The 22,820-nt window shown below is 43.6% G+C and overlaps 1 long non-coding RNA gene across 1 annotated transcript; it reads right to left on the bottom strand.

The window, feature by feature from the left end:
- Positions 1 to 11,534: 11,534 nt before the first annotated feature.
- LOC143787684 (uncharacterized) lies at positions 11,535 to 15,258 on the bottom strand. The gene is made up of 3 exons (XR_013218440.1): positions 15,225 to 15,258; positions 12,908 to 13,053; positions 11,535 to 11,882 (listed from the first exon to the last, which is right to left on the bottom strand). It is a non-coding gene; the product is annotated as an uncharacterized LOC143787684 (long non-coding RNA).
- Positions 15,259 to 22,820: the final 7,562 nt, after the last annotated feature.

Raw genomic sequence — 22,820 nt, 5'->3', positions numbered from 1 at the left:
AAGCAGATTTACAGCCTATGTGAACTGTAACATCTCTTATTTTATGTTTCATAAAAAACACTACACTAAAGAAGCAGTGAAAGTGCTCTGAGTGTACAATATGGTACAATATCTCCATAAAACAACACATAGAGAGATTACAGCAGACTCCCTAGAAGACAAAATAAGGCTACACGCAATAATATAAATGCAAGAGTAAGGCCGGGATCACACTTGCGAGTGCAATGCGAGAAACTCTCTCTCCTCAATACCAGGCATTGCCGCCGGCACTCGGGACCAGAGCGTCTGGCTTCATGTATTTCTATGCAGCTGAATGCTCCGGTCCCAGTGCCGGCGGCAGTGCCGGGTATTGAGGCGAGAGACTCACGCGAGTTTCTCGCGTTGCACTCGCAAGTGTGACCCCGGGCTAAAGGTATCTTTAACCCTGTACTTACAGTGGGGGGAAAAAAGTATTTAGTCACCGACCATTTGTGCAAGTTCTCCCGCTTTAAAATATGAGAGATGCCTGTAATTGACATTTTAGGTAGACCACAACTATGAGAGTCAAAATGAGAAAACAAATCCAGAACATCACCTTGTCTGATTTGGCAAGATTTATTTAGCAAAATATGGTGGAAAATAAGTATTTAGTCACCTAAAAACATGCAGGATTTCTGGTTCTCACAGACCTGTAACTTCTTCTTTAAGAGGCTTCTCTTTCTTCCACTCATTACCTGTAGTAATGGCGCCTGTTTGAACTTGTTATCAGTATAAAAGACACCTGTCCACAACCTCAAACAGTCACACTCCAAACTCCACTATGGTGAAGACCAAAGAGCTGTCGAATGACACCAGAAACAAAATTGTAGCCGTGCACCAGGCTGGGAAGAATGAATCTGCAATAGGCAAGCAGCTTGGTGTTAGGGCTAGCGGAATGCACCGAGTATAGATAGGTAGCTACAAGGTGCATTCGCAGCCCGGAGTCCACCGTGCAGAGATATCTGCTGCAAAGTAATGGCGGATAACCTCTGAGCTCACACGTGGGTTAAGCTTCACTCCGTGTGAACTGGAAGCAATCTCTGTTGCCTTACAGAGTCGTGCTGTACACAAAACTATTACCCTAACTAAGGGTTGTGCTTGCTCTGGTACTCTTCTGTGCTAACTGCACACATGAAGGAACCAGATGCTAAGCCAAGGCTAATTGTCCACACTGATGCTAGCTGCCTGTCTGAGTGTACAGTCCCAAAGCTACAGCCTCACACCACATATGTATAGAGTGGTATAGTATCCACTGGCATAAGCCAAACACATTTGATACTAGCGCATGGCCGTGCGGCCATGCAAACCTTTTATAGTTGCAGCTCTACAGGACCTTCATGGTGAACCAATAGGAGCTGCAACAGGGCCTGAGCATGTGACCCCCGACCTCCAATGAGAGGTCCTCCCATGGGCATGCTCAGTGCATGAAAAGCAGGACTTAGTCCCAGAAAAACCTGCTCGCCGCTGACCAGTGCTGGCTACAAAGGCAGAGCCTGGAAAGGCAACAGTAACCATTTACACAGTATCAGGCTGAGCCAGACTCCGGGACCGACGTCTCTGCTGAGCAGGTTCCCCTGCGGCTGGAGGAGAATGGGAGACCGCAGCAGACATGGTTCGAGATTCCCTCCTGTGCAGCGGCGGGAACTCAACACCTAACCTAACACTTGTGATGAAATCAACTGTGGGAGCAGTAATAAGAAAATGGAAGACATACAAGACCTCTAATAACCTCCCTTGATCTGGGGCTCCATGCAAGATTTCACCCCGTGGGGTCAGAATGATCACAAAAAAGGTGAGCAAAAATCCCAGAACCACATGGGGGGACCTAGTGGATGACCTGCATAGAGCTGAGACCACCATAACAAAGGCTACCATCAATAACACACTACGCTGCTTGGGACTCAGATCCTGCAGTGCCAGATATGTCCCCTTGCTTAATCCAATACATGTCCGGGCCCATCTGAAGGTTGCTAGAGAGCATTTGGATTATCCAGAAGAGTATTGGGAGAATATCATATGGTCTGATGAAACCAAAGTAGAACTGTTTTGTAGAAACAAAACTCATCGTGTTTGGAGGAGACAGAATGCTGAGTTGCATCCAAAGAACACCATACCTACTGTGAAGCATGTGGGTGGCAACATCATGCTTTGGGGCTGTTTCTCTGCAAAGGGACCAGGATGACTGATCCGGGTACATAAAAGAAAGAATGAATGGAGCCGTGTACTGTGAGATTTTGAGTGCAAACCTTCTTCCATCAGCAAGGGCATTGAAGATGAAACGTGGATGGGTCTTTCAGCATGATAGTGATCCCAAGCACACTGCCAGGGCAATGAAAGAGTGGCTTCATAAGAAGCATATGAAGGTCCTGGAGTGGCATAGCCAGTCTTCAGATCTCAACCCTATAGGCCCAAAACATCACTGCTCTAGAGGAGATCTGCATGGAGAAATGGCCCAACATACCACCAACAGTGTGTGCTAACCTTGTGAAGACTTACAGAAAACATTTGATCTCTGTCATTGCCAACAAAGGATGTATAACAAAATGTTGAGAAGAACTTTTGTTAATGACCAAATACTTATTTTCCACCATAATTTGTAAAATAAATCTTACCAAATCAAACAAGATGATTTTCTGGATTTGTTTTCTCATTTTGACTCTCATAGTTGTGGTCTACCTATGATGTCAATTTTTACAGGCCTCTCTCATCTTTTTAAGTGGGAGAACTTGCACAACTGGTGGCTGACTAAATACTTTTTTTCCCCACTGTATATTACTGAGTCTACCCTTATTTTGGCTAGGGTTCGCTCATTCTGGCATATGTGAGTGAGGCCTTACAGGGAGTCTGCAGTAATCTCTCTATATTCCGTTATGGAGATCAGGTCTTGTGCAAACAAAATACCACACAACCCCCCTTTTTTTTGCCTTTTAATAATTTTAGCACTGCGTTTTTCACCATGACTATCTAATAAAATATGTCACTGATTTTTGAATGCAGGTTGTCTCATATTCCCATTAACTTTGAGTTACTAGTCCTTTTGTACATCATCTTCCCCTCTTTCACATTTATCATTTTTGAGTATACAACACAGAACCCTAGTATGTTGGCGGTGCTGGTCCTCTTTGTTTTTCTGGTCTTCGTAAAGAAACTTTAACATACAGAGAGAACAAATCCGTGTAAAGAAATCTATATGACTATACTGCACATTGCAAGTAAACGCAGACTGCACCTCATAGTACCTCTAGTATGAAATTATATAGACAGCAGGGCAGCATTTATAGTTAGTGTTGCCCTAGGCACCAGGATCTGCTCATTTACTGGGCTCATCTGTGCATTTTGGGAAAATTGGTAAGTATAGTATTAATTAAAGGGGTTTTCCACTATTGTGACAACCTCTTCTTAATCAATAAGTTTTCCCTGTATAAAATAATAACACCTTTACTCGCCTCCGGTGGCAGTGACTTTCCTGTGATGTTGGCACCTAATCTCCCAGGGGTCGTGTAACATTTTTATGTCATGTGAGCCCTGCAGCCAATCAGAGACCTCTTCCCCCTCACTTACTTTGGACGTGACTGACATCCGGAGGATGTCGGAGATCAGCTACAGCTTTCACTTCTTCCGGGTGTCAGTTTTTATGTGCATACTGTATATATTTATTTAAGAGGCTGTCAGTGTTAAAAAAACACACACACACAAAATGAGAAACAGGAACTGGTTAAAAAAAACAAACAAACTCAATACTTATTTGCCTAATCCTGCCGCTCTAGCACTACTATTCTAGCAAAGATGTCACATACATCCACGACCACTGCAGCCAGTCGTACATACAAGCATCACTCCGTCCTGAGGACAGTGATTGGCTTCAGTGAACAAGTGGATGTACAGATGTATAGTAGTTGTAGAAATCAGGGCTAAGAGCAGTGCTTAGGGCATATACTTTTTTTCCCCTATATGACACTGTCTGGCTTATGATTGGTCAGTTTCATGCAGAGGACAAAGTGCATACCCCCAGAGAAGAGTTTGTGGTAACTCCCAGTTGGGCTTATGTTAAATTAAAATCAAAACTTTATGAGCTAAGATCTCCGCAAATGTTTAATTCAGCTCTGCAACCACTATTTTATGATGTGGCCAGTTTAACACCAGTTTACCACGCTCAAACTAGTGAAAGGCCTCTTTAAACAGACATTTCTGTATATGTTACATTTTGTCTCAAGAGCATTCATATGGTCATATTGTTGGTGAAATGTATTCCCATTGTTCATAGTGATATTATCCATTTCAGATGCTCCTTCATATTAAATCACATTTCATTGTAAAACATAAAAATCATTATCATCTGTTTTACATTGTTTTGCTCTAAATACTGGATTTTAACCCCTTCCCGACCTTTGACGCCACGTAGGCGTCATGAAAACCGGTGCCAATCCGACCCATGACGCCTATGTGGCGTCATGGAATGATCGCGTCCCTGCAGATCGGGTGAAGGGGTTAACTCCTATTTTACCCGATCTGCAGGGAGAGGGGGAGTGGTACTTCAGCCCAGGGGGGGTGGCTTCACCCCCCCGTGGCTACGATCGCTCTGATTGGCTGTTGAAAGTGAAACTGCCAATCAGAGCGATTTGTAATATTTCACCTAACAAACTGGTGAAATATTACAATCCAGCCATGGCCGATGCTGCAATACCATCGGCCATGGCTGGAAAACCTGAAGTGACCCCCCCCCACCCCACCGATCGCCCTCCCAGTGCTCCGTTATGGGGTCCGGTCCCCTCCGTCCTGTGCTCCGCTCCCCTGTCCTCCTGCCCGCTCCCCCCCTGCTCCTATGTCACCCCCCGGTGCTCCGACGCCCCCCCCCGTGCCCCGATCTCCCCCCCTTATACTTACCTAGGCTCCCGGTGTCGGTCCGTCTCCTCGCTGGGCGCCGCCATCTTCCAAAATGGCGGGCGCATGCTCAGTGCGCCCGCCGAATCAGCCGGCTGGCTGATTCATTACAGGTACATTTTGATCGCTGTGGTAGGTTCTAACACAACGATCAAAATAAAAAAATAATAAATAAACCCCCCCCCCTTTATCACCCCCATAGGTAGGGACAATAATAAAATAAAGAAAATATTTTTTTTTCTTTTTCCACTAGGGTTAGGGTTAGAACTAGGGTTAGAACTAGGGGTAGGGTTAGGGGTAGGGTTAGGGTTACGGGTTAGGGGTAGGGTTATGGCATGTGCACACAGAGCGGATCGGCCGCGGATCCGCAGCGGATCGGCCGCGGATCGGCCGTGGATCCGCAGCGGATTGGCAGCGGATCCGCAGCGGATTGGCCGCGGATCCGCAGCGGATTGGCCGCGGATCCGCAGCGGATTGGCCGCTGCGAATTCGAAGCAGTTTTCCATCAGGTTTACAGTACCATGTACACCTAAGGAAAACCAAATCCGCTGTGCCCATGGTGCGGAAAATTCCGTGCAGAAATGCTGCATTGTATTTTCCGCAGCATGTCAATTCTTTGTGCGGATTCCGCAGCGTTTTACACCTGTTCCTCAATAGGAATCCGCAGGTGAAATCCGCACAAAAAAACACTGGAAATCTGCTGTAAATCCGCAGGTAAAACTTTTTTTTCAAAAATCGTGCGGAAAGATCTCACACGAATCCGCAACGTGGGCACATAGCCTTAGGGTTAGGGTTGGAATTAGAGTTAGGGTTGGAATTAGGGCTAGGGTTTGAAATAGGGTTAAGATTAGGCTTGTGGTTAGGGTTACGGATAGGGTTAGGGGTGTGTTGGGGTTACAGTTGTGGTTAGGGTTGGGATTAGGGTTACGGTTGGGATTAGGGTTAGGATTAGGGTTGGAATTAGGGTTACGGGTGTGTTGCGGTTAGGGTTGTGGTTAGGGGTGTGTTGGGGTTAGGGTTGTGATTAGGGTTATGGCTACAGTTGGGATTAGGATTAGGGGTGTGTTGGGGTTAGTGTTGAAGTTAGAATTGAGGGGTTTCCACTGTTTAGGCACATCAGGGGTCTCCAAACGCAACATGGCGCCACCATTGATTCCAGCCAATCTTGCGTTCAAAAAGTCAAATGGTGCTCCCGCCCTTCCAAGCCCCGACGTGCGCCCAAACAGTGGTTTACCCCCACATTTGGGGTACCAGCGTACTCAGGACAAACTGGGCAACAACTGTTGGGGTCCAATTTCTCCTGTTACCCTTGCAAAAATAAAAAATTACTTGCTAAAACATAATTTTTGAGGAAAGAACAATTATTTTTTATTTTCACGGCTCTGCGTTATAAACTTCTGTGAAGCACTTGGGGGTTGAAAGTGCTCACCACACATCTAGATAAGTTCCTTCGGGGGTCTAGTTTCCAAAATGGGGTCACTTGTGGGGTGTTTCTACTGTTTAGGCACATCAGGGGCTCTGCAAATGCAATGTGACGCCCGCAGACCATTCCATCAAAGTCTGCATTTCAAATGTCACTACTTCCCTTCCGAGCCCTGACGTGTGCCCAAACAGTGGTTTACCCCCACATATGGGGTATCAGCGTATTCACAACAAACTGGGCAACAAATATTGGGGTCCTTCTCCTGTTACCCTTGTGAAAATAAAAAATTGCTTGCTAAAACATCTTTTTTGAGGAAAGAAAAATGATTTTTTATTTTCACGGCTCTGCGTTGTAAACTTCTGTGAAGCACTTGGGGGTTGAACGTGCTCACCACACATCTAGATAAGTTCCTTGGGGGGTCTAGTTTCCAAAATGGGGTCACTTGTGGGGGGTTTCTACTGTTTAGGCATATCAGGGGCTCTGCAAACGTAACATGATGCCCGCAGACCATTCCATCAAAGTCTGCATTCCAAAACGTCACTACTTCCCTTCCGAGCCCCGGCATGTGCCCAAACAGTGGTTTACCCCCACATATGGGGTATCAGCGTACTCAGGAGAAACTGGACAACAACTTTTGGGGTCCAATTTCTCCTGTTACTCTTGCAAAAATAAAAAATTCTGGGCTAAAAAAATATTTTTGAGGAAAGGAAACACATTTATTATTTTCACGGCTCTGCGTTATAAACTTCTGTGAAGCACTTGGGGGTGCAAAGTGCTCACCACACATCTAGATAAGTTCCCTTGGGGGTCTAGTTTCCAAAATGGAGTCACTTGTGGGGAGTTCCTACTGTTTAGGCACATCAGGGACTCTGCAAACGCAACCTGACGCCCGCAGAGCATTCCATCAAAGTCTGCATTTTAAAACGTCACTACTTCCCTTCCGAACCCCGACGTGTGCCAAAACAGTGGTTTACCCCCACATATGGGGTATCAGCGTACTCAGGAGAAACTGGACAACAACTTTTGGGGTCCAATTTCTCCTGTTACCCTTGGGAAAATAAAAAATTGTGGGCTAAAAAATCATTTTTGAGAAAAGAAAAATTATTTTTTATTTTCATGGCTCTGCGTTATAAACTTCTGTGAAGCACTTGGGGGTTCAAAGTGCTCACCACACATCTAGATTAGTTCCTTGGGAGGTCTAGTTTCCAAAATGGGTTCACTTGTGCGGGAGCTCCAATGTTTAGGCACACAGGGGCTCTCCAAACGCGACATGGTGTCCGCTAATGATTGGAGCTAATTTTCCATTCAAAAAGCCAAATGGCGTGCCTTCCCTTCCGAGCCCTGCCGTGCGCCCAAACAGTGGTTTACCCCCACATATGGGGTATCATCGTACTCAGGACAAACTGGACAACAACATTTGGGGTCCAATTTCTCCTATTACCCTTGGGAAAATAAAAAATTCTGGGCTAAAAATCATTTTTGAGGAAAGAAAAATTATTTTTTTATTTTCACGGCTCTGCGTTATAAACTTCTGTGAAGCACCTGGGGGTTATAAGTGCTCACTATGCATCTAGATAAGTTCCTTGGGGGGTCTAGTTTCCAAAATGGGGTCACTTGTAGGGGAGCTCCAATGTTTAGGCACACAGGGGCTCTCCAAACACGACATGATGTCTGCTAACGATTGGAGGTAATTTTCCATTCAAAAAGTCAAATGGCACGCCTCCCCTTCCGAGCCTTGCCGTGCACCCAAACAGTGGTTTACCCCCACATATGAGGTATCGGCATACTCAGGAGAAATTGCCCAACTAATTTTAGGATCCATTTTATCCTGTTGCCCATGTGAAAATGAAAGAATTGAGGCTAAAAGAAATTTTGTGTGAAAAAAAAGTACTTTTTCATTTTTGCGGATCAATTTGTGAAGCACCTGGGGGTTTAAAGTGCTCACTATGCCTCTAGATGAGTTCCTTGGGGGGTCTAGTTTCCAAAATGGGGTCACTTGTGGAGGAGCTCCAATGTTTAGGCACACAGGGGCTTTCCAAACGCGACATGGTGTCCGCTAACGATGGAGATAATTTTTCATTCAAAAAGTCAAATGGCGCTCCTTCCCTTCCGAGCCTTACCATGTGCCCAAACAGTGGTTTACCCCCACATGTGAGGTATTGGTGTACTCAGGAGAAATTGCCCAACACAATTTAGGATCCATTTTATCCTGTTGCCCATGTGAAAATGAAAAAATTGAGGCTAAAATAATTTTTTTGTGAAAAAAAAGTACTTTTTCATTTTTACGGATCAATTTGTGAAGCACCTGGGGGTTTAAAGTGCTCACTATGCTTCTAGATAAGTTCCTTGGGGGGTCTAGTTTCCAAAATGGGGTCACTTGTGGGGGAGCTCCAATGTTTAGGCACACAGGGGCTCTCCAAACGCGACATGGTGTCCGCTAAAGATTGGAGCCAATTTTTCATTCAAAAAGTCAAATGGCGCTCCTTCCCTTCCGAGCCCTGCCGTGCGCCCAAACAGTGGTTTACCCCCACATATGAGGTATCAGCGTACTCAGGACAAATTGGACAACAACGTCCGTGGTCCAGTTTCTCCTTTTACCCTTGGGAAAATAAAAAAATTGTTGCTAAAAGATCATTTTTGTGACTAAAAAGTTAAATGTTCATTTTTTACTTCCATGTTTCTTCTGCTGCTGTGAAACACCTGAAGGGTTAATAAACTTCTTGAATGTGGTTTTGAGCACCTTGAGGGGTGCAGTTTTTAGAATGGTGTCACTTTTGGGTATTTTCAGCCATATAGAACCCTCAAACTGACTTCAAATGTGAGGTGGTCCCTAAAAAAAATGGTTTTGTAAATTTTGTTGTAAAAATGAGAAATCACTGGTCAAATTTTAACCCTTATAACTTCCTAGCAAAAAAAAAATTTGTTTCCGAAATTGTGCTGATGTAAAGTAGACATGTGGGAAATGTTATTTATTAACTATTTTGTGTCACATAACTCTCTGGTTTAACAGAATAAAAATTCAAAATGTGAAAATTGCGAAATTTTCAAAATTTTTGCCAAATTTCCGCTTTTTTCACAAATAAACTCAGAAATTATCGACCTAAATTTACCACTAACATGAAGCCCAATATGTCACGAAAAAACAATCTCAGAATCGCTAGGATCCGTTGAAGCGTTCCTGAGTTATTACCTCATAAAGGGACACTGGTCAGAATTGCAAAAAACGGCAAGGTCATTAAGGCCAAAATAGGCTGGGTCATGAAGGGGTTAAACATTTCTTGGTTCTATCTCTTTGTTGTGACACTTTGTAACAATCAATATGGCTACAATTAAGGATCCTTTGTACAAGCATTTGTCTTTCAGTTTTACCAGATTCTCAGAAATACTTGCACACAGACACAAGAAATTGACATATTTGTAATATAAAAATATTATGTTTTCCAATGGGTGGGCAAAGTTAAGCTAATTCTGGTTGATAGCATACATCTGCTTATATTAGCGTAACAATTTCCGATCACCAATTTTTCTTCCTGAGATATTTATTTGCCTGTCAAATAAACACTGTAGGGAAAATATTAAAGATGTTAATGTTGTTGCTTATGTAGAATGGAAAAAATGCTAAATGTTTCCTGCATTGCACAAGACTCCTGCTCCTAAATTTTCACCCAGAATGTCCCTTGCTCGGGATCCTGTTACCGTACACATTATAGAATGGAAATCTTTCTTTCTTTCTTTCTCTGCAGATGACAATGGAACATTCTTTGAGAATTCTTGTAAGTGTAACATAATCTCCCCTTTGATTGAAGTCATACTATGGAATTTACACTGCCAAGAGCGAGTCAAAAATCTGACTTGCCAAAGTTACCAGTCAACTTTGATATCTCAAAGCCACCAGTTGCCTAGACAAGGAACAAACCCTTCTTGCAGGAACTATGCTTTAAAGCCTGTGTTCTAAAGCTTTTACCATGCCAAAGACGTAAATTTGCCTCCTCTTCAGCCTTCAGGTCCAAAAGGATGACTATGTTGCTGTTATCCACTATCAATCATCAGGAGCACACCGCCCAAGTTTTCTGGAAGCTGAGAGGCAGAGGAGCAATGAGCTCCTGAAGACAGAAGATAAGAACACTCCTTTAATAACTGGCACACAAAAGAAAAATCACATAAGCTGCACCAACAGTCACTTCATGATCCAAAAATTGCAGGTTGGTGTGAGACTATTGTTATGCTGATTGTGGGTCCAAGATTCTTTCATGAAAATGTGAACACAGCCATGTACGTGGACATCTTCTATGCACAGTCAACCAAGAATTCTTTCCTTCAAGAAAGAGAGTTCTGTTTTTTTTTTTGGTAACCCATATATTGAAGCATGGCCTCTATGCTCTTCCCTAAAGTTTTAAGATCAGTAAAAACACAAAGACATATCATCAGTCATGCAATCTGTATTTGTTAATTAACAGAACTCTTCACCTTAGAGTCTTGGAAGAGACATTGATGGCACATTGCTTGCATTTTCGAGGAATATGCTACCAATATCTTTCATGAGACAATTACTTTAAAATATGCAGTACATTGTCCTCCCATTGGATTGAATTTATGTATAGAAAAGTAAAGTATTCTAACCAAACTTTAGATTTAGCACAAAATAGTTATTGACCAAGTAAAAAAATGTTGCCTGATTTCTGTTGAATACTGGATCGATATTGATCCATAAATTAAGGTGAGAAGTAAAAAGAACAAGAATCTTGTAAATGATCACATTCTAGAAGTTGTTGTTCCAGGAAATAATCAATGTCATATTTGTAGGCATCAGGTGCAGTGAGAGCCTTTGGTTACACATCTTGTTAAGGGAAATGAGTCAGGGAACTTTTAATATTTGATAACTCTGATGCATCTTGTTTATTTAGTGGGAAGAATTCGCCTTCATCATCCGCCTCACATTTACATATTTGCTAAAAGATTTCATTAACTCAATAAAGATATAATCTAGCTGTTTACGTTCTGTATTCTTCAGTTTTTCTTTCCACCAACTTTTTAGCTCTTCTAAATTGTCATGCTTTTCATGGAGATGGTGCCACTAGTCTAACCCTTTTCTGTCCACAGTTCCCACATGAAATACAATTGGTCTACACGCAGAATAAATAGCTTAAAAATACTAGGTGGTCTAGAGTAGTGATGAGGACAGTGCCAATATCTCTGGTGGTCTGAATATTGTAAAGAGTGATAAACTCGAATTATTTGGATATATTAATACAATTTTGTGCAATTTACAAAGTCTTTGGGAATCTTTATCTGGTTCCAGACTATATGAAACAAGGTCTTTATTTTGCAAACAGGGTCATTGTGGAGTTCAGTCTTTGGTCATTTGTTTTATTAAAAAATTGGACCATAGCACTGTGTAACTGGAAGCCAAGACTTCTGTGATCTGTCTGGTTGAAGCACACTGTGGTCCATGTGAGTTTTCCCAGATGTCATCATTGCCATTGGACATTACTGGACATGGCTTTACTTGTTTTCTTAAGTGGAGAAATGTCCATCAACTTAACTTTAGGTCCCAACATTTCTAAAGCAAAAGAAAATATACCAAGGTCACTAATTATTATGTATAAAAGACCTGTAATTTATCATAAATATGTTTTTTACAATTTTCTCCTGAATCTGCTGTTATTTTTCTTTTGTTTTTGTGCCTTTCTGTTCCTGAGATATGGCCCTGTCTTCCCTGCATGTAGTCTTTATAGCGAATGCAGGTGTTGTTTTTAACTCTTCTGCATGGGAGTCTTCTCAAGGACCATGCCTATTCGGCTTAAAAAAAGAGATTTACATGTAGGAAAGAAGGAGATATATCTCAGTGATGGAGGAGCACAGGGACAAAAGAATAATAACAACGCCAGATTCAGGTGAACAGCCGCATTTACACCAGGTTAAAAAAATAACATTTATGGCAAGTGATATCTTCTCTTTAATAGTTGCATCAGTATAAATCTATACCCCAATGTAACATTGGCTTTGTGGGAATGTAGACCACCTTTGGAGCAGAGAAGTGAGCCCACATTTCATCAGATATTTGATGTCCCCTATGGATTATTAACAGAGGTGTATCAATGTTTTCTGAGAACCAGGAAGCAGAGCTGAATCCTGACAGTGAGGCTATTACATGCTGTTAGGATTGGCTACAAGGCCTAATTTTATAATTAAAGGGCTTTGAGATGAAAGTCTGCAGTCACTCTAGGTGACTGCAGGTTTCTGAATTCTCACAGCACATGCATTGCACACTTTTAGGATTCTCCCTTGCACAAGCATGTGATTTGTATACTTCTGGCCACATTCCGCCTAGACGTACCCGGCCTTGCTCAATTAATTTTCATTGAGTGAGGCCACACATGTCTAAGCGACACGTGACCGCATGTATGTAAATCGCCAGCACAAGAGTACCCTAACGCTGTGCAGTGAGCACTGTGAAGACTCAGAAGTCTGCAGTCACATAGAATGATTGCCGACTCATCAAAAACCTGGACATCCCCTTTAATGCTTCTAACATAAATAAAAATATGATAGTCAGTATCACAAACATTTTTTACATCCAGTTACCTTATAGATGACATTGTTTCTGGACTTGTTCTCTTTCTTTTCTTCTTCCTCTTGTCCAGACCCCATGATGAGTTTTCTCATCCACAGCTCATCTCTGCAGACTTCCATCTTCTCCGCTCTTCTGCAGCACATCCCCACCCGATGCCCTTAAAGATAGAAGTGTCTTTATAATGCAAGTCTGCAAGGACAGGGTCCTCTCCCCTCTGTACCAGTCTGTCATTGTAAATTCCTTTACTGTAAATGATATCTATAACTCTGTATGTGACCCCTTCTCATGTACAGCACCATGGAATTAATGGTGCTACATAAATAAATAATAATAATAATAATAATAATAATAATGCTCCTGAATAAAAATATCTGCCCTATGCTGTGACCCTGAATAAATAATTGTCCCTCACTATATTCACTACACAAAATATTACTCCCACAATGTCCCTCTTATGGTACGTGCCGTTCACATTGCCCTCGCCTTTCCATACCGGCCCCCTCTTTACACTGTCCTCTCACACTGGGTCCCCCATCTCATACCTTCCTCCTCATTTTGGGTCTTCAAATTTCTCCCCCTCCCCATATTGTGTTTGCACCTGTCCCTTCTTTGCTCCCCAAACTTGTGTTCTCAAATCATCCCCCATTACACAAAATCTCCCCCAGCGCCCCGTTACACTAAATACTCCATCACAGTAAATCTCCCCCAGCCCTGCTACAGTAAATACCCCCACACACAATAAATACCCCCTGACACACACAGTAAATACCCCCACACACAATAAATACCCCCTGACACACACAGTAAATACCCCCACACATTAAATACTACCCCACACACAGTAAATACACACATATACAGAAAATGCACCCCCTCACAGTAATACCCCCAACCAGTAAACACAACCCACACCCAGTAAATACCCTCTCAACACAGTAAGTGCCCCCCAGGCAGTAAATACTCCCCCACATGCCACATGCGCAAATAACCCCCAAGCAATAAATACCCCCCAAGCAGTAAATACCACCCCATCTTTGGCGTCTTCATCTCCCCTTACTATTGTGGAGCACTTCGCATAGGCAAGTGACGTCAGCAGAGTGATCACATGACCTGATCACACTGCTGACGTCACTCTGACCTGACGGTCAGAGCTTCAATTGTACTACAATTGATTGCTGGGAGACGGCGCGCTGCAGCTTATCTGTACCGTTTGTCAGGTTGGTAGCCAGCTCAGAGAATGGCCGACTGACAGTCTGGGAGGCGGCAGAATGCAGCTGCCGGGGGAGACACTGCGAACCGCCACAGTAGGTGGCTCAACTGCGCCCCCCTGCCATGCCCTGGCTGCCCCTAGATATGCTTCTGATTATTCATCAATGTTGGTGGTCAGAATTCTTCTTTAGACTGAATATAATATAGTCATTTGAGAGTATTGTAGAGAATGTAGATCAATGATGACTATAAGTGATGACCGTAAGGGATTACAATGTAAACACAAGATATGACTTAGACAAGTGTTCCCCAATTACAGTCCTCAAGATCACCATCAGATCGTGTTTTCAGGATTTCCGTAGTATTGCCCAGGTAATAGTTCCATCACCTGTGCAAAACTAAGGAAATAATGAAAACATGGTCTGCTGGTGGCCCTTGAGGACTGTAGTTGGGAGAACACTGCCTTAGACCATAACCACTGTCAAGACCAAGCAGAGAGCACCAGTATCCTGGCATGGGTGAGCCTTTTACAATCTACAACTATTTCAAGCACTAATATCCTTGAAGACAATTTATTACCATATGAAACGCATGCTTACTATTCAGTTTCAATAGTCTACTGTATTATAAATGGAAAATTGCACATAGCCCAAGTGAATCTAGTGCTGCCATGGGCTGTTTCATTATTCATGCTTTATATGGATTGTGTACACATCATTTCGGCATAAATCATTTATACCTGTGAACGAATTCCAAATAACAGATAGTCAATATCTCTCTTCGGTAGAGGCCATTCTAGCCTCTCTGCTCCCTGAGAAAGAAACACAAATGGCCCCATTCTCCCAAGATTGGTGATAGGAAGAAGAGATGGGTGTAAGTGGCACAGATCATGCCACGGCTTGTGTACTCCATGGCACCCGATTTATATTCCTGTCCCATATTGATATTTTCATAGCAGCTCCCATACTATGAGCCTCGTAGCTCAGCAGAATACACACATAAATGATCTATACTTGCTCCTTCCTCCACTGTCAGGACTGAAGTCCCATGTGAGGAGTCATTCTAGTTTGCTATTAGTGTTTCTGGGGAATAATAGTGTTGTAGAAGTGTTTGACTCACTTATCGCTCTTGCTGAAATAGGCGCCATATCTAGAAGATTTCCATTTACCTGCAGTAAAGAAAAGTTCTCAGCAAACATTGTGGATTTGCACTTCCGTAATGACAATCATGATGTTTTGCAAGAAATGGGTCTGAATAATAAACTGCTGAGATTCCTAGATAAAACTAGGTGAAAAGGAAAGAAAGTTTCTTACACAAACCTTTTACTGTGTGTATGGTGATTTTTTGATAAGTTGTCCAGAAAATAAAAAAAGACAGGAGGTAACTATATATATGACATTTTTGAGGTTTACAAAAATAAAAAGTTTCCTAGTGGAATGTTTTTAGGAGTTGTTTTTATTTTCCTAAAACGGTGGTTTTGAAGAGTTTTGGAGGCACTTTTAGAAGAGATTATATCCCTGCAGTCTTAGGCCACATTCACACTAGCAGTATTTGATAAGTATTTTACCTCAGTATTTGTAAGCCAAAACCAGGAGTGGAACACTCAGAGAAAAAGTATAAAAGAAACACATCATCACTTCTATATTTATCACCCACTCCTGGTTTTGGGTTATATATATGGAGGTAAAATACTGACCACCAAATACTGAACGTGGCCTTAATTAGGGAGGGGGGGGGGGATCTTGGAAAACCTCTTTAAAGGGGTTGTCCGGTCAAAACACATAAGGTTAAAGTCAGTCTGTGTGACTGCAGACTTATGAACCCCCCAGTACATGCACGCATTCGCCGGTTTAAGACCGGGAACTGGAGGAAATATATAAGTTATACATACCCCCAGCCAGTTGGAGCGACTTTGCTCTCCATAGACTTGTATAGAACGAGGCCGAGCTCTCTAGTCCTCCACACCTACTAGATGGCCACGTCACTAGATGGGGGTATGAATAGCTTATATACCGTATTTTTCAGACTACAAGACACACAGGACCATAAGACGCACCCCAAATAGCAGAAAAAAAGATTTTTATAAGATGGGGATCCGTCATATTGTCCAAATTTAAGGTATCTTACCTGAGGGCTGGCGGTGGTACAGTAGGGTCACACAAGGCATGGTGGCAGCAGAGGTGCGGTGATGCTGAGGTGCGGGGGGGCGGTACGGAGTGCACCTTTGCAGGGTCTCTTTCTGCTAAGGTGGGCGACACCGCGGCCTGGTGTCCACGGGGGGTTGCGGCAGTGATGTGGCGGCAGCAGAGGTGCGGTGATGCTGAGGTGCGGTGGGTGGTACGGCATACACCTGAGCAGGGTCCCTTCCTCAGGTGTGGTCACGCTGTGGCCCGGTATACAAGGCAAGCAGCAGAGCCGGGTTAATCACGGGTTTCTCGGTGGCGGCGGCCATCTTCCTGAGGTCGCGCGTGCGCAGATTGAGTACACGCGCGGCCTCAGGAAGATGGCCACCACCACCGAGAAACCCGTGATTTACCCTGGTCTGCTGCTCGCCTTGGATACCGGGCCGCGGCGTCACCTCACCTGAGGAAGGGACCCTGCTCAGGTGCACGCCGTCCCGCCCACCGCGCCTCAGCATTACCGCACCTCTGCCGAAGCCACACCACTGCCGCAACCAACCAGTAAACCTGTGTTCGAACTATAAGACGCACCCCCCATTTTCCTCACAATTTTTTTGGAGAAAAAGTGCGTCTTATAGTCCGAAAAATATGGTATACCCTCTGATCGCAGGTCTGAAACCGGCGAATCCATAAGTTGGTGGATTCATATGTCTGCAGTCACACAGAGTGACTGCAGACTTATCGGTTTTGACCTGACAACCTCTGTAAGACCTCTTTTAGACATCCATATAAAATTGTGCAGGAAAAAAACAGTACCGGTATCATAAGTGTTTTGGATCTGTGCTCCATCAGTGTTTTTCCGGTATGGCTGAAGAAAAAGAAGTTACAAAGCTTCTCCTATACTTTGCAATGTTAAACATGTACAACACGCGGATGCCATCCGTGTGCTATATGCGCTTTACACAGACCCGTAGACTTGTATTGGTCCTTGTTGTACGTGCAGCTGGTAAAAAATGGACATGGGAGCATCCCCATAGGTTATTATGGGTACGTGTGATATCTGTGAAAAAAAACTGATGCCACACTTACCAGAAACATGAACGTGTGGAGGGGCCTAAACCTTATCTCATGGACACACGGCTGTAAAGTTCATGAATACTATAGCTCTTTATGCCATTACATGACATAATTTGAAGAAATAACTAGATTTTGCCAGACACTCCTTATACCCTGAGTACAGTGCATCATCGTGAAAACAAACACTGAAATTTTACATCAAAAGTTTTAGAGACACTGCTAATAAATTTAGGGCATAATTCAAACTCGTATTATCAAAAAAGGAATATTAAATACCTTATAAAATGTAAAAAACAATTCAATATTTTATTTTTTTTTAAAAAACCATGAATAATGTAATTCAGACATTCCTATTGTGAAACCACAATAAGTGAACTTGGACTATTGTACTTGGACTATTTACCTAACTATTAACCGGCCGGTCTGAGAGCCTTTGTGTCTATAAACCTTCAACTGAATGTTCAACAAAGGTGTGTTCATTAGTATAGCACAGCATGTCACCTGCAAATTAAGCCTGAATCCAAAGTTACAAGACAAACCGACTTTAAAAAATTGTACAAATTCACTGAAAACATTTTTTCAAGCTGCATCATAGATGTATAAGGCGAAGTTCACATGTCCAGTAATACTAATCACCTGTTTGAAACAGATTCAGAAAGCAAAAAACCCCCAAAGAAACTTCTGTTTCAAAGTGAAGAAAAACAGATGGCTATTTAATGGCTCCATTTTCCATAGACTTCAATGTTAAAAAAATAATAATAAATTAATCTGAAATCCGCTTTATTAGTTGGACAAATAAGTTGTATCTGCTCAACTTTTTCATCCTGCTGTGATAACTGATTAATGGTGGATCCGTTTCAAACAGATGATTGCTGGACATGTGATCTCACTTGTGGGGCTCATGCAGACGTCTACGATACTCCGTATGAGGATGGACTGCAATGCGTGGACTGGTAAGAACCTCATAGGCATATATGAGGCTGCTAAGCTCAGGTCAACAGACATGTGGCCAGTGTATGGTTTATGGTCCATGCTCGAGGCGAGTGTCACAGTCGTCTGCATGAGCCCTTAGTCGTATATGTGCCAACGGGGCACCTGGGCAATAGCAGCTATTGGCGATCGCCGATACTACTACTACTGCGCAGGTGCAGGAGGCGCCATTTTGGAGGAAGAAAAGTTTTTCTCTTCTCTAGCAAGATGGCGCCGCCGGCACATGTTCAGTAGCAGCTATCGGATCACCTGTTTATACGCCGATAGTTGCTACTGCGCAGGGGTGTTGGGTGCCATTTTCAAATGGATATATATATATTAAATATTAGGATAACCTCAACCATAATAATAATATACACAGTACGCATGCGATTATGCCGCAGCGCAGGTGCCAAAGCTGGCGTCTGCCTACAGAAGGTTGTTTTTTTTTTTTTCTTAAGTATGTACAGTATATATAATATTCATTATGTAAACTAGGGGGCAGGTCAGTGAGGGATCAGTGACCTATCAGCAGTCTGCACTATGAATATCTAAGCAGAGCACCACATGAAGACCCCCACAGGCCGCCCTGGAGCACTGACATATCATTAATTCAAAACTGAAAATAAAGATTAAACACCAACCACAAGACAGATTTCATCACCAGGTATCAGTGTAATCAGTATAACGGCGCCAACCTGACACTGTTTGTACGTTACTGTGCACAGTCCTGCTGACAGGTTCCCTTTAATAAGTTCATGAGGATAGATGGTGGCATGGCACAATGACTTATATAATAAACCAGAGCATACATAGAATATCTAAACTGTACCTGCAGGCCATGATGTACAGGAGATGTGGATGATCCGATTGTGTCAGTATGCTCCTCAAGGGAGAATATTTAAAATAGCAAGAAAAATGGATATCCTCATTGTGCACCTAGATATATCCTGCTTGGTCTTACATTCAGGCAGGGTCGGACTGGCTCACTGGAAAACCGGAGGATTCTCCGGTGGCCCCAGGCACTGACACCTGCTGGCATACTGGCCTGCAGGTGCCTAGGGCCTCCACTGCTTCAGGGGCAAGTGGTATGTCGCTAATAGCGGCACACCCAGCAGTTATGGGGCCCCTGAGTCAGGGGGGCCCTCCTGGTGTCAGCTGAGCAGCAACTGGGGACAGGAGCCTGTCCCCGTTGCTAAAGAGAAATGAATGTTCACGCTTCCCCACCCTCCCGTGGGTGTGGAGAGGAGTGAGTATTCATTTCACATAGCGGGCAATGTTAGCCGCAGGCTGAAGCTAACACTGCCCACATGTAAATCCGGAGCAGCTGCATTGTGGCCCTGTAAATGGGCCCCTGCAGGGAGGCTAATCCCTGCAGCTTGGCAGCGAAGCAGAGCTGCAGGGATCCAATGCCATCCTGCTTCCTGCCTGCTAACCGGCGCTTCCTGTCTGACACAGGGCAGCTGGATGACGTCATCATTCAGCGCGGTTGTTTCAGAGAGGATGCTGCCGACGCCAAACATGCTGGTTCCTGGATGTGCTGCGGTGAACATGCAGATAGGCGAGTGTTGCTGTGTCTCTGTTTGTCTACCTGCGTGATTGTATGTGGTGCGGTTCTGTGTGTGTGTGTGTATTGGAGATTGACAATGATGTGGGTGATGGAGAGAGCAGTGATGGGAATGGTGGGGGAGAAGGCAATGTTGGTGGTGGTGGAAAGGATGATGGGGTGATGGGGGAGAAAGCAATGATGGGGGTGGAAGAAATGACAGTGATGGTAGTGGTGGAAAGGACAATGGTGGTTGTGGGGGATTAGGCAATGATGGAGGTGGTGGAATGGGCAATGATTGAGGTGGTGGGGAAGAAAGCAATGATGGAGGTGGTGGAAAGGAAAATTATGGTATTGGTGGAAAGGACAATGGTGGTGAAGGAGGAGGCAATGATAGAGGTGATGGAATGGCAATGATAGGGGTTGTGGGTGAGAAGGCAATGATGGGGAGGTGATGAGGACAATAATGGAGGTGGAGGGGGCTGCATTATACCCTATGAGGGGAGCTGCGTTATACTTTGAGGGGGCTACATTATATTCTGTGGGGGGGTCTGCAATATATTCTGTGTGTGGGGCTGCATTATTATCTCAGGGGGCTGCATCAAACTATATGAGGGGGGCTGCATTGTGTCCTATGAGGGTGCTACATTATATTCTATGGGGGGCTGCCTTATACCTTATGAGGGGGTTGCATTATATTTTGTGGGGTGCTGCATTATACCTATCAGGGGGGGCTGTACTATATTCTATGAGGGGCTGCATTATATTCTGTGAGGGGGCTACATTATATTCCGTGAGGGGGGCTACATTAGATTCCATGAGGGGGGCTGCATTATATTCTTTGAGGGGAGCTGCATTATAGTCCATGAGGGGGGCTGCATTATATTCTGTGAGGGGGCTACCCCAACTCCTGCTACATAATTAAGATGTGTACTACCTTATATTATTCCCTGATATTAGCGTGTTTTACCACACAATTATTGGTCTGGCATTTATTTCTATGTAGCTACATAGTGGGCCCCAAGAATGATTTTCTTTGGTGAGCCCAAGGTGCTCTAGTCCGACGCTGCATTCAGGTGATCTTTCTCATTAAATATATCATTTCCATACTTAGTAAGAATGCAATATGGCTTTCTAACTTTACACGGCATTCTGCTCTCAGTTGCAGAAAGTGATGCAAGAGTTATAAAGAAACTTTACGCCGATCATTGTCACAGAACTCTACATTTTTCAAGTGTTATTCACTACCCCACCCGCCGAATAGGAGAGCGAGAACAAATACCAGGAGCAGGGAGCATGTGTTGTCTGAGAAGTAGAAGCCAATCTTACTTCAGTGCCACATCTTAGTCCCTATAAGGAAAGATTCCTATGTAATTAAACACTTTCTGTCATTGGTGAAGCATTGTTCTTCAGGCAGAAACCAATGACACAATTCTTATTCCCTTCAAACAAGAGGATTACAGAACAAGTCGTGACGATGTATCACCATTGTTGGCGTCATCTGTTTATCTTCAAGTAATAAAATTTGATATGAACCAATATTTTTTTCCCAAATGGTATCACTTATGTCAGCGATTTATAGTGTTCATATTAACTCTCGTTTACTTCAGGTGTAATTAGGGTGAATAAAACGTTTGTTGGCAGATGAGACATGTTCGTTATCAACCAGGATGTTCCATAAATGGTTGTGGCGCAGTTACACTTAGGTCAGCATTGAGTGCCCGTCTACAAGTATTATGCTCAGTAGTTCTCATCAAATACAGCAGTAATAAACATAATAATTAAGCAAACACTATAATGCACACAGTGATGTCACAGAACATGGATAATAAAGCGAAATCAAAGTTCATCCCTGTGATGTCATAGGAAAGGGTTATTGCACATAGTATAAAAATACTGCCCAGAGTGATGTCACAAAATAGGAAGAATACACATTATACTAACATCGGCCAAACTCATGTATGGGGACCCCCTGACACCCTCATGACAAATGATGTCAGGGAAGGTAAGAATCTGATTTTGGATTGCCAATCCTTTCATTCTTGGTGAGATAAGTCGCTGCCTGAGAAGTCTGTCAGCGACTCTTTCTTAGACAAAACAGCCAAGCGCTCATGTGTATGGAGGAGTCGGTAGTGATACCTTCAACATTAGTGATCAGTTAAACCATTGTGTGGCCAACAGCTATCTATTTTGTATGGGGTTCCTTAAAGGTACTGTCACACTCAGCGACGCTGCGGCGATATAGATAACGAGCCGACCTAAACTAGATCGCTGGAGCGTCGCTGTTTATTTCGCTGTAGAGACGTCAAACACAGCAACTCCAGAACGATGCAGGAGCGATCCAGTGACGTAACGGCGACTCACTTCTCGTTCTCGCTGGTTGTTAGCTCCATGTCAAACAGCCGGAGTGTACCGACTGGCTAGAAGGAGACGCTGCGACGCCCCCTATGCTCGTTGCTGGCGTAGTTGCTTTTGATGTCAAACATGACGATACACGCCAACCTGGCGACGAAATAAAGTTCTGGACTTCTAGCTCCGACCAGCGATGGCACAGTGGGATCCAGATCGCTGCTGCGTGTCAAACACAACGAGATCGCTATCCAGGACGCTGCAACGTCACGGATTGTTGTCGTTCTCTTTGCAAAGTTGCTGAGTGTGACGGTACCTTAAGCCCACTATACACATTAGATGAATGATAGCCGAATGATGGTGCGGATGATTATTTGGCCAGCACCCACCTTGGTTGTCTCTAACCCATACACAGCAGCGCTTGTTCAGCCAAGCACTCCTGCGTTGTCTACGAGAAAGTCATCGACAGACATCTCTGGTGGCATCTAAACAACAAGAGAACAAAGGGATCTGCAGTCCAAAATTGGACATGCTGGATCCTTAAAGAGAACCTATTATCAGGATTTCATAACCCAAACTAATGGCATACATGTAAAGATGCTTTAATACTGATTAAATCCTTACCTTTCTTTAAAAAAAGTTTTGCTGTTTTTG

The sequence above is a fragment of the Ranitomeya variabilis genome, chromosome 8 (genome assembly GCF_051348905.1).
Source record: "Ranitomeya variabilis isolate aRanVar5 chromosome 8, aRanVar5.hap1, whole genome shotgun sequence".
NCBI classification, from domain to species: Eukaryota; Metazoa; Chordata; class Amphibia; order Anura; family Dendrobatidae; genus Ranitomeya; species Ranitomeya variabilis.
Note: the sequence above shows the minus strand (reverse complement) of the source record. Positions and strands in the feature narration are given on the sequence as shown.